This window comes from Eleutherodactylus coqui, chromosome 11 (genome assembly GCF_035609145.1).
Source record: "Eleutherodactylus coqui strain aEleCoq1 chromosome 11, aEleCoq1.hap1, whole genome shotgun sequence".
NCBI lineage: Eukaryota > Metazoa > Chordata > Amphibia > Anura > Eleutherodactylidae > Eleutherodactylus > Eleutherodactylus coqui.
In genome coordinates this window covers 100903448-100916343 of record NC_089847.1, presented here as the reverse complement: position 1 = coordinate 100916343, position 12896 = coordinate 100903448, and the positions used below count along the sequence as shown (strand labels likewise).

At 44.6% G+C, this 12896-nt stretch overlaps 1 protein-coding gene across 1 annotated transcript in view; it reads right to left on the bottom strand.

Moving 5' to 3' along the window:
• The window catches only part of FADS2 (fatty acid desaturase 2), a 108469-nt gene extending 107568 nt beyond the window's left edge, over positions 1–901 (bottom strand). Inside the window, exon 1 of the mRNA XM_066583156.1 lies at positions 808–901. The gene's annotated coding sequence lies outside the window, so the exon portion shown is untranslated. The remainder of the gene's footprint in view (positions 1–807) is intronic.
• Positions 902–12896: the final 11995 nt, after the last annotated feature.

Here is a 12896-nt window from a genome sequence, read left to right as displayed (position 1 = left end):
AAACAAACTTTCTTTGTCTAGGCACTGATAGCGGAGCGAAAGTTTCATGGTCCCTGAATTACTGTTGGGGGGGGGGGGGGGCGGCCAGGAATGCTACAAGAGGTACACAAACATTTTTAACTAAACACTGATAAGGGAATGAAAGTTTATGGTCCCTGAATTACTGTTGATTACAGATAAGACCCCCATCAACAGTAATTCAGGGACCATAAACTTTCACTCCCTTATCAGTGTTTAGTTAAATATGTTTGTGCACCTCTTGTAGCATTCCTAGCCTGACCGCCCCCCTCCCCCAACACTAATTTAGGGACCATAAAACTTTCACTCAGCTATCAGTGCCTAGACAAAAAAGTTTGTTTGCTGTTGCAGAATTCCTTTTAAGTGCGAACCAATCACATCCATGTCTGTGCCTTGTCATAAGTATGTATGTTATAAGAGGGTATAAATATTCATGCCTCTTCAGATATATTCCATTTTTAGCCTGACGAAGACCCCAAGAGGTTCGCAAGCTGCTATTACATCATGTATTTTTGGTAGCCATTAAAAGGTATCATATCTACAAGATATATTTTGCTGGGAACAATCACATAAATGGTTAAGGGGATAACCCAGGCTATAAATAGGATTAGGTAGGTTTATGTAGACTATGCATTTTTTTCCAGATGACTTGGTTCAAGAGTCATTGACTTAATGTTACAAATGTTATGTCTAAGTCAGCAACATGGGGTCTGTCTGACCCGGCACAAGATTAGCTTGTTTTTCTGCACCCTGTCTTTTCACCTAGACCGATTAAGAAGACACCCTCACCTGATCCTCTGCTGTATCTGGCCCATGCTTATCAAGGTGGACTTCTGAGTTCATCAGACAAATGTGTAGACGTGTGAGCAGCAAACATCCCCTCAGATTAGATGCAGAACATTATCTGGCCTCTGCTATTATTATATACCTACTAAGAACAGATAACAGACCGGTATGTCAGCTTTGTTTGCCCAGCAGATAAATATCATAAACTACTCTCACTTTCAACATATGAAGTTCAAGTGAAACAATTTCACAATTCATTTTTGACAGCATGTTCTACTGCAAAATGCAATAATACAACCAGTGAGGTTACAGCATGAGATGAAAAGAACCAAAAAGTCTTTATAAGGCCCAATTTACATGAGTATATATATATATATATATATATATATATATATATTTGCGTGTGTAAAAATTTAATTGATTGCACCTCCCTAACAAGCAGGTAGCCAAAGTGCAGCGAGCAGAAGGGGCAGAGCTAGCCTGAGTGGATGTACTAACTTTAGCGTGGTCACGATGGAGGCTACTCCGACTAAAATGTCGTAGAAATATATTTCTAGGCAGTTCAAGTGATGTCAGATCATGACGCCAATACCTTTGAGGGTGGACTCGTGTTTGCAGTGGTGAAATAATTGAGACCAGTTGACGTAGTTTAGGGTAAACCGAAGGTTCACCGTTTACTTAATACTTAAAGAGGATAATAAACAGTTCACACTTTGCAGCTCTTTAGCCAACAATAACTTTAGCAGATTATCAAGTAATGAGGGATTGATTCCTGAACTCTCTTTCTCTTTAAGGGAAGATGAGCCCACCAGTCTAAGTTATCTGAGGAGGGGGGGACCCCGAATGGTTATTTGCAGAAATATGAAGGGATTAGTCCAAGGAAGACTGTACTCCCACTGTACCCTAATTTCACAGGGGCAAGCTGCAATCACGGTTATAAGGTACCCTTTTTGTTCAGCTTCCACGGGGCCCGCCCTGCCTCGTGTTCCTTTCCGCAGGGTTGGAAAAGGCTCCGATCCCACTCCGGGCACTGTCTGCTCACTTTTCCCTGTGCCTTGCTCCTGACACCTTCCTCCAACTCCCGACCTCCAGTGACTTTTTAGTTGCTGCAACTCCTCACACTGCTGCCTCTTTCTTTTTTCTCCAACAACTGACTCTCTCCACTTCATGTCGTTTCCCATACTTTTTCTTCCTTTGCTGACTCACTTCCTCTTCCACCTAGCTCACTTTCCCGGGCTTATCGAAAGTCTATCCCCCACTACCAATCAGACAATTAATGACAAGCAGCCAATGAGAAGAGAGCTGTTGCTGGGCAGATGAGCTTTAGCCCGATATTCAGGGAAATATAGTATTTTTCTCCTGCAGAATGTCTTCTATGTCCTCCTAAGGGCTCATAAGAAGGTATCTAGGACTTGTTAACCCTGTGGGACGCTCTGGGTCACTACAAATGTAAGGCTCAAAGTTCATTGAGCTACAACAATAGATATATACTTTGTCATTAAATACTGTATGTAACCAATGAGTAGGGATACTTTTTGAGCAAGAAGAGTTTTAAAGCAGTCAATTCCCTGGCAGATCTTAGCTGATTCCTAAATATAACCTGAATGCAATGTATCTTCCCATCACTGGAAACAAATCGATGATTAGGCCAGGATCTGATTTCCTTAGGGAGATCAATTACAGTATAATAGACCATAATTTGCAGGGTTATATGTTATAATCCTCCTAAAGGGAAACTACCCATATTTTTTAATATCCTATTTCTGTCTTATTGCTCTACTCAGATCAAATGAAAACTAGTGCTTCATCATTCTTCAAATTGCTGTCGTGCCATTTAGGAATGGAAAATCCCTTTAAAGGGGATGCGTCATCAGAAAATGACTTATTGTCTACATCCATTAGAGACCGCAATACGCCTTCTTTCTGACCTCACTAATGGATTTTAAGCTTGTACATGCATCATTTTAAGGCAGTGGTTTGACTGTCTATTGACAGCCAGGCTCCTGCTCTAGCAGCCAGTGGCGGAGAAACCTTAGATCTTGGCAGTTTAACCCTTCACATGCTACAAACAATAGCAACTGCAGTATTTAAGCAGATGACAGATGGAGCGGGCTCTTTAAATCACCCATTGGCACCCTTCAATGCGATCGCAAAGTACCAAAGGGTTCCCATGTCAGTTGGAAGCCTGACAAAGGCCTCCTCATCTGCCATGTAATTCAGCCTAATAGGCCCCACATTCTGCAGAGTCTAATAGGCTGCCCCACCTCCTGCGGAGTCTAATAGGCTGCCCCACATCCTGCAGAGTCTAATAGGCTGCTGTCAGAGGCTTAGTAGAATTCACTACGGTACATAAGTAATGCAGTGTACTATTCTAGCAATTAAACAATGACATCTTCAAGTCTTCTTCAGGGACTAAAAAAATATTGTCAAAAAAAATTAAACTAAGTTTATTTTTTTTAAAACTCCAGTTTAAAAAAACATGCATTTTTAACCACAAAAAAAAACATTTTACATGGAAAAAATAGAATTTTTTTTTTAAAACTAACACATAATGGGTATTACCGCATACGTAAACAACACAGACAATGAAAATATTTTGTCATTTATCTTGCTTGGTGAATGTTGTAAAAATAGTTTTAAAGAGTAATGCCGGAATTATTATTTTTCTTTTGTTTCCCCAAAAATGCTATAAAAAGCAATCAAAAAGTTACACGTACTTCAAAATGGTACAAATAAAAACTACTAATCGCAGTAATCGTGCTGATCGTGATAAGAAAATGATCCTGTTGTTTTTAGCAAATGATGAACGACATAAGAACAAAACCCAAAAACAATGTTGGAATATCTAGACTTTTTTTTCCATCTCCCCCCAAAAATGTAATAAAAGTTATAAAACACATTATATGTACCCCAGAGTGGGGCCATTAAAAAGTACAGCTCATCCCAATAAAAACAAGCAATCATACAAGTTATGTCACCGAGTTATGATTCTATTAATGTGATGATGAAAATCACTTGGTCTGTAAGGCATAAAATAGGCTGATCTCTAAGGCCTCTCTCACACCGGCGCTTTTTACAGTGACTAACATGGCGTTTTGAATGCCACAATAATCGCAGTATAATGCTCTCATTGAAATTAATGGAGCCTCGCAGACATGAGTGTGTGGTCGGGGTGATGGATTGTCCTTTCCAGCGCTGCGATTTTCAAGCGCTGTCTGCTCTATCTTTGGCTGTTTAGCGCACCTCATTACCCATCACAATGATGGAGAGCACTAAAACACGCTGTCGTACCACAGGGAGCTGCGGCCGAAAGCGAAAGTCAAGTCGTGGCGCTTTGCCGCGTTCATTTGTGAGAGGATCCTAAGGGGTTAAACATATTATTTTATGCTTTTTTCCCCATGTCACAATATCTCACAGCTGACTTTTGTCACCTATCCACAGGAGAGGTGATGAAAGTCTGATCGGTGGGAGTCTCCCCTCGGAGACCCACACTGGTCTTGAGAATGGGAGTCCCATGTCTCCCTTCTCTCATCACTGCAGGATCACTGCATTGACCTGCGGTGGAGTCATATTGATTGGAGCAATGATCACACATGCACTCCACTGCTCTGTTAATTTCATGGGGCGGATGGAAATAGCTGAGTACAAACACTCGACTATCTCCGTCAGTCCCATTAAGAATGAATGGAACGAAAACCGGACAACCATTCTTGGGATTGATGGGGGTCTCAGCGGTGAGACCCTCACAGGTCAGACTTTTATCACCTATTCTGTGGAAAGGTGATAAAAGTCAGTCGTGAAACAACTGTATTGACTAAGAGGGTCTAACAGGACAGTCTTAAGGTTAATAGGTCCTAGGGACCTCTCTATGAGCCCTTATAGGGACATGGGAGGTACTCTTTAGGGAGAAAACTCTATTCTCCCCGGTGATAGGGTTAAATCTGCCTAGCAACAGTGCTTCTGGTGATTGGCTTCCTTCAGATATTTTTTTGGTTGGTCAGCCTCTAGAATTTATGTAACTGGGGTAAACCGTCCATGTGACTCAGAGTGAAAACTGTAAGGTTAGGTTCACACTTGCCGTATTCCCGTCGGAAATCTCGTGGTTTGGCCGCAGCAAAAACCGCGAGATTCCTGCCGGGAGAACCGCCGCGGTTTAAGCCGCGGTGGCTTTGAAGCGGCCCGGCCGCTTGCTTTTCCGTTGCGGCCGGCTCTCCCATAGAGGAGAGCGCGGCCGTAACATAAATAAACAAAAATCCGAATGTAAATAGACATGCTGCTTCTCTTGAAACCGCGGCTGCGGCCGCCGCAGCCGCGGTTTCAACTGGATTTACCGTAGCGGATTAGCCGTCCCGTGTGGACGAGGTTTCTGAGAAACCTCGTCCACATGGCTGGCTAATCCCGAGATTAGCGGCTGCGGGCGGTTTTGCTGCGGGTGGATCTGCTGCGGCAGGACCGCGGCAAATCCACCCTGTGTGAACCTAGCCTAAGAGCTCCTGTGATTGAAAGAGAGAGAATAGGAAGAGGGAGGCGAGCACATGAAGTACGCTGGGGTAGGGAAGTGAGGAGTTGGTGGAGAGAAGTGATCAGAGAAGGAAGTACTGTGGAGAGTAGAAGCCAAGGCCTGGCTGAGGGAAGAGCCCGGAGCGGGAGAGGAGTCTATTTCAACCCTGTTAGGAGACACCTGAGCGGGGGAACACCTTTGTGTAAGCTAGAAAGATACCAGAAAGCGCAACTGTGAGTTTAAGAAATCCCTGCACAGTCAAGAGTTAGTATCCCCTCAAGACAGCCTTCATCATACTTCACATCTCGCAATGGAGTTCAGTATCCAAATTTATCTCCTTCCTAAAAGTGCTAGTTTTAGCTGTGAGAATAACACCAGAGTCCAGAAAGTGTCCCATGCAGTCTTCCAACATAATCTTATTATGCAGTGCTTGCTGAGTTAATGGTCATCTTCCATTGTCGTTGTGAATCTATTGTGGATTTCCCTGGTTGCTTTACTAAGCGTTGTGCGAATTGTACTCATCTTGCAAATCTAAGTAAACTGTGTGCCTTCAGGTTTACTTTACCACCATCTGACTTGTATCCTTATTCCACTAAGGGTATACATTACATTAAGGCACTGGCGTCACGATAAACCAACACCAATTCATTTCACAAGAAATCCCTTTACAATTCCTCCTGCAGCTCAAGCTATCCTCATAGGCTGAGTAGCCACCACTGTGACCAGGTGAGAGTTGCCGCCACCCACTCGAGCTACACCCTGTTAACTCTGTTTACTGCACAACTCCTTTAAAAAGTCACAATATCTTGCAGTTTTCACTTTGGTCACTAATAATAGACTGACACTTCTTGTTCTGTACAGCAGCCTCATGGACCATAGAAACTATAGACAGACTGGGACTCACTGACTTCTTTGGGGGAGCTGTAATTATCATGTGATATGGTGGATCCTCTATTATCTATATATAGGTATCAACGTTTGTTGTAATCCTGCCTGCGATGATGTTGAAATGACTACTGAAAAGTGACACCTACAGAACAGGAAGTGTCGGACTGTTATTAGGCTTAGTAGTTAATGTGAAAATTGCAGCATCTTAGGATATTTTTAAAACACACATTTTATATAATTCTTTTTTAATATCCTAAAATTAGTTGTAAAAAAGTTTCAAATCCTTTTTCACTTCCTTCAAGAGACATTGAAAGTGTAAGGAGAAAAGGATCCAAAACATTTTTAGAAAAATCTGTTTAACTCAAGAAACGTAATTTATACAAGTGGTCATTTTCAGTCAAGACATTGCCTTTAACCTTTAACCCCTTAGTGACCAAGCCTGTTTGCACCTTAATGACCAGGCTAAATGTTGGAAATCTGACATGTGTCACTTTAACATAGAATAATGCCGTAAGTGTTTTACATATCCAAGTGATTCTGACAGTATTTCCGCCTCATATTGTACTTTAGGTGGTAAGACTAGACTGATTGAATTTGTGTATATTTATTAAAAACACTAGAATTGGGAACATTTTGAAAAAAGTGTCATTTTTTCACATTTTCAACTGCAATACCTCCAGTAACTGACAGCATGGAGCTGTCATATCCACAGCCCACATAGGTTTAATCCCCAGAGCGAGCTTGTTTTTACGGACCTGGGGATTAAAGCCCACTTATCTAGGACATAAATAGTCTATAGTGTGGTCACTAAGTGGTTAAGTTAAAGAGACCGTACTGCTTTACTGTAACTGTGGAAAGGGCCCATACACTTATTTATAAGAATAGCTGCAATCATGCCTACTAGCCCAACAGGCTTTTTCTTGCACCACACATTGACCCCTTTGCACTTGATAGATGATTTTGGTGTCACTAGATTAGTTACACGTTCACCATCGCCGTAAAATCATCAAATTTGATTTTAATACATTCTGTGACCTGTCAGGTGAGTTGAAAGAAGTTACAGTTTTGTCTGCCGGGCGCACCATGATGGCTTCCAGCATAACAGTTACAATGTTAAGTCTATGGGCTGCTGTGCTTCAGGCATATGCTGGAGAGAACATGCTTGGAGAGAGAAGTGGCATGGAGAGAGAGGAAAAAGGAGAGAGAAGTGGCATAGAGAGAGTGGGGGGAGGGAAAGATAAGCAGCATGGAGAGGGAGAGAAAAGATGCATGGAGAGGTGGGGAGAGGGAGAGAGAAGCAGCATGGAGAGGTGGGGAGAGGGAGAGAGAAGCAGCATGGAGAGGTGGGGAGAGGGAGAGAGAATGAGCATGGAGAGGTGGGGAGAGGGAAACGGCATTGAGAGAGGGAGAGGGGTGAGAGAGAGGAGGGAGAAAGAAGCGGCATGCAGAGAGAGGAAGGGAGAAAGAGAGGGGGGAGAGAAAAGTGGCATGCAGAGAGATGGAGAGGGGAAGGCAGAAAGAGAGGGGGAAAAAGAAGTGGCATGGAGAAAGAAAGAGAAAGAACGGAGAGAGAAGCGGAATGGAGGGAGGGAGGGGGGAGAGATGTAGAGGGTGGCAGAGGGAGAGAGATGCTGCATAGAGAGAGAGGGATAGTGATACCGCATGGAGAGAGAGAGAAGCGGCATGGAGAGAGAGGTGGAGATTCATAGCAACCATTTTTCCAAACATTTTATGTTTATCTAATGTAGTAACATATTTCTACATGACTCAGCTCATACTATCAAACTGAATAATGAGCACGTAGCATCACTTTATATTAGGAAACCATTTAAGGAACTGGTGAGTTTGGCTTAACGCTGCACATAGAGCGCTACACATCAGGCATGAGTTACATAGAAAAGGGGAAGATTCTGAAGAACTCTCTAAGGACTCTCTAAGCAACCAAATTATGTGTTAATCTGTTTCAAGATAAAAGGAATTGCCCATTAATGGACACTATAAGTATGAACATCCTTATCATTCAGACAGTTTGGCAGGATTATTTGAGCATTGTACGGTAATATTATATTCCCACAGCTTCATAAACTAAGTGATGGTGCTGCTAGGAAAGGTGACCGGGTGATGTATTTTTTATAATCACCCACTCCCTGGTTCCTGTTCCGTCACCGGCCAAAGATCGGGCGCCACATGTAAGTCTGATTCTATTCAGATTGCCGTGTGCAAGCTGTCTCATACAAATCTATGGGAGAGCATGGCAATCTCAAAAGAGTCACATTTCCATGCTGCTTGTGATTTAGGTTCCCTTTAATTGCTGTACTTTGTATGCTTATTTGGTGTTTGTTCCCATTAGTTATTTAACCCCTTAGTGACCACCCAAACATGCCGGCCCTGTAGAGTAAAGCCTCTGGGTCTGTGCATATGAGAGCCTGGAGCAGACATCAAGGGCCACAGTGTGCGGCCCCCAGTCACAAGATCGCCGTTATTCAATGGATAACGGCAATTGCATAAAAGATTTAAAACATTTTTAAAAAGTTAATATCTCATCTCTTCTCATGCAACGGATCTGTTAGAGGAGATGAAACTACACACCTCTGGCCTCCGCAATGTTCCGCGCCGATATGGTCCTGCAAGGACCTGCAGCCGAGTTCTGCGAATGCACCTCACTGGCAAAATGTCAGGCACATGCGCAGAAGTCAGGAAAGCCTGAGAACTTCAAAATCTCCCTACTCTCTGCTACCTAGGGTAGCTGAGAGCAAGGAGATGTCACCGGGGAATGGGAGGGGGGCGTGGTATGTGGTCCCTGGTCACGTGATTGCCGTTATCTGATAGATAAGGACAGGTCGTGTCCGTGAGGGGAGATTAAATTACTTACCTAAGGCTTCCAAATTTGTCCCGTGATGCGATCTTTATCCATGTACCTTTTCCCTACTTCTGCGCACGTGCCGTCGGCATAATAGTGGATGCATGCGCAGAAGTCAAGGATTGCCTGGGAAATTTAAAATGTCTCTGCTCCTGGCTACCAACGGTAGCGGAGAGCCTGGAGCAGTCACCAAGAGCCATGGTGAGCGGTCTCAGATCATGTGATCGCTGTTAACCAATGGATAACGATGATCACGTAGAAATGGGAAAAAAAAGATACAGTTGAATCTCCCCTCACCAATTGCATAAAATTTCTTACCGGAGGCCTCCACATTTGAATCCCGATGCGATCAACCTCCACGGACCTTCCCACTTTGTGCATGTGCCTGCTGGCAAAATGACAGACACATGTGCAGAGGCAGGGAGGGCCCAGGGAAATTTAAAATCTCCTTTCTCCCAGCTACCAAAGGTAGCAAGGAGCCTGGAGCGGTGACCAGTGAGAGGTCCCCAGTCACGCAATCACCATTATCAATGGTCTGAAAAGGTAGCAATCTACCTCAAGCCGGTCATGCATGACTGGATGGGAATGGCGGATTCTGCAAGTGTTTAATCCGCAGTAATATGCGGATAAATGCATTGAAATCCCCGATTCTGCTCACATTAGTGGATTGGAATTACATAATCCACTTACAGAAAATAGAATGCAGCATGTTCTATTTTACCACGGATTGTGCTCTATGGGTGCCGATATACCTGCAGCCCATATGCAATTACATTGTATATAGGCTGCAGGTACACTCGCCATCACTCGGCGATGGCAATATAAACAAACAAAAAAAGGTGTACTGTGCAGGGCCACAGCTGGGATCCGCTGCGGGTTATAGAGCACAATGGGCTCTATGTTGTGGATATTCACAGTAAAATAGGCAAAGGTTAAATACTAGAGATAAGCGAGCATACTTGTCTGAGCTTGATGCTCGTTCGAACATTAGCATACTCGAAGGTACTCGATACTCGAGTGAGCACCATGCAGTGCTTAAGAAAATGTAACCCTCTCCACCCCACATGTTTAGCGGCTTTTTTTAGGCAATGAACATGCAGGGAAGGCTTTGGCACCTCCTGCTATGACGTGCCAACCCTGAGCACATCTATAGCAGTGACTGGCTGGCCGGATCAGGTGACCTACGAGCATAAAAACTCAGGGCACCTGATGCTCGCCTCACACACAGGCTGGATTAGCTGAGGGACAGAGCTGCTGTGAATGAGGGAGAGTGGTATTATAGGTTAGAAGGAGCGTTTAGGCAGGGATCCTTTTTCAAAGAACCCAACAGTCCTATTTAGGAATACAAGTCCTCTTTTGTGCATCAGCAGTTTGTCTGGCTGGGACCAGTAGTGCGCACAAAGTCTTCACAAGCATCCTGGCTGTATACTGCGTACTGTTACCGGTTCTATACAGTATACTGCTCCTGGTGTACCCAGACTAGATAGGAAGTAACACAGCTCCTCTCATTTTTCTTTTTTTTTTTTTGCTTAAAGCATACGCCAAATCCTCCTGTGTGTGTCCTGTCGATCCACACTATCTAACAAGACTATACGCAGTTTACAGTGTCTATTTTGGGCTTAAAGCGTATGCACTATATCCCTGTGTGTGTCCTGTCGATCCACACTATCTAACTAGACTATACGCAGTTTACAGTGTCTATTTTGGGCTTAAAGCGTACGCCAAATTAACCCCTGGGTGTGACCTCACGATCCACATTATCTAACTAGACTATACGCAGTTCACAGTTTATATTTTGGGCTTAAAGCATACGCACTATATCCCTGTGTGTGTCCCGTCGATCCACACTATCTAACAAGACTATACACAGTTTACAATGTGTATTTTGGGCTTAAAGCATATGCAAAATGCAGTTTGCATAGCATTTTGACGGAATGCATTATACAACATGATGAAGACTAGGGGTAAAGGTCGAAGACGCGAACATGTGTGTCCGAATGAGGGTGTGGGCAGAGGCCGAGGTCCTGGGCGGGGTGAAACAGTGCCTACTGCTGAGGGAGAAGTAGAGCGCTGCATATCTCCTCTCCCCAGCTTCATCTCACAGTTTGCAGGTCTGCGTGGTAGACCATTATTAAAAGCACAACAGTGCGTTCAGGGAATGCTGTGGATAGCGGATAACGCGTCCAGTAATTTATCCACCACCCAGTCTTCCACGCAGTCCACTCACACTAGCCAAGGGACTGGACCTCTGAATCCTCACGCTGATCCTCCCTTCCTCTCAGCCAGGTCCCTTCCCTGAGTTGGAAAAAACGGTTGATGAGCCACCTGAGGAGTTTGTCGTGACCAAAGGCCAAAATTTGGACCTTTCACAGTCTCAGGGTGATGAGGGTGGGGACTTCCAAGTAGCGTCTCAAGATGTATTTGTTGATGATGATGATGATGATGAGACACAGTTGTCTGTCAGTGAGGTTGTTGTTAGGGCAGTAAGTCTGAGGGAGGAGCAGACTGAGGATTTAGAGGAAGAGTTGGTGGATGAAGAGGTGACTGTCCCGACCTGGGTTGGCAAGCCTACTGAAGACAGGGCTTCAGAGAGGGAGGCAAGTGCAGCACCAGAACAGGTTGGAGGAGGCAGTGGGGTTGCCAGAGAGAGAAGCAGGGCCAGAGCAAGTAATCCCCCAACCATAGGCGTAGCGTCAGGGGTTGCTGGGGTCGCCGTGGCGACCTGGCCTCTGCTCTCAGGGGGCCCCAAGGCCGCCCTCCACCATACACATAAGCACATTTAGTGCATTATTGGCTGGCCACTGCCTGCAGCATGGCTCCGATCACGCTGCAGGCAGAACGGCCAGCCTGAGAGGAAAAAAGGGGGAGGAGGAGAGAGGCAGTCACATGTGCCGGCAGGGACTGATCATGTGCTGCCCCTCCCTCCTGTGGAAGCTGCTTTGTCTGCAACATGGAGGAGAAATGGTCCTGGTCCCAGGGTATGTGTATATGTTTGTGTGTATCTATCTCTCTCTCTCCTTTCTATCTCCTATCTATTTATCCCTCTCATCTATTTATCCATCTCTCTCCTATCTCTCTCTCTATCCGCACGGAATCCGCATGCCGCGTTTTTTTCTCCCACTCGTGAAAAACACAATTCTTTTAAAATGCTATCCGCGGGTGCAGAAATCAATTTAATGGACCGCGGATGGCCAATGATTCCCTATGAGAAAAATGCGCTGCGGAATCTCTCTCTCCCTCCCTCCCTCTCTGGATTTACTGTATTTATTTGCATACTTTTCATACAATTAAAAAATGCATTAGTGACGGGGCTATAGTAAAACTAGGTCCTGCTATTGCAGGACGTGTATGGAGGAAGGTAGTGGTGCTATCTCCCTCCATACAGCGCAGGCGTCAGCTGTTTATTACAGCTGACACCCGCGGGCAATAGCCGCGCTTGGCCGTTCGGCCGATCACGGCTATTAACCCTTTAAATGCCGCTGTCAATTCTGACAGTGGCATTTAAATCCTCCGAATACTGTTCAGGGGTGACGCACGGCCCCACCCACGGTGAGATCGGGGGAGCCGTGCAGGTGTCATGGCAGCCGGGGGCCTAATGAATGGCCCCAGGGCTGCCTTAACAGACTGCCTATCAAGCCATCCACACAGGGTGGCTTGATAGACTGCCTGTCAAAAAGCAGTTTGACGTAATGCTATAGCATTATGTCATACTGCAGGAGCGATCAAAGCATCGCATGTTAAAGTCCCCCAGGGGGACTTCAAAGTAAAGTAAAAATAAATGAATAAATAAATAAAGTTTTTTTAATTGTTTAAAAAAAAAAAGTTATAAAAGTTTAAATCACC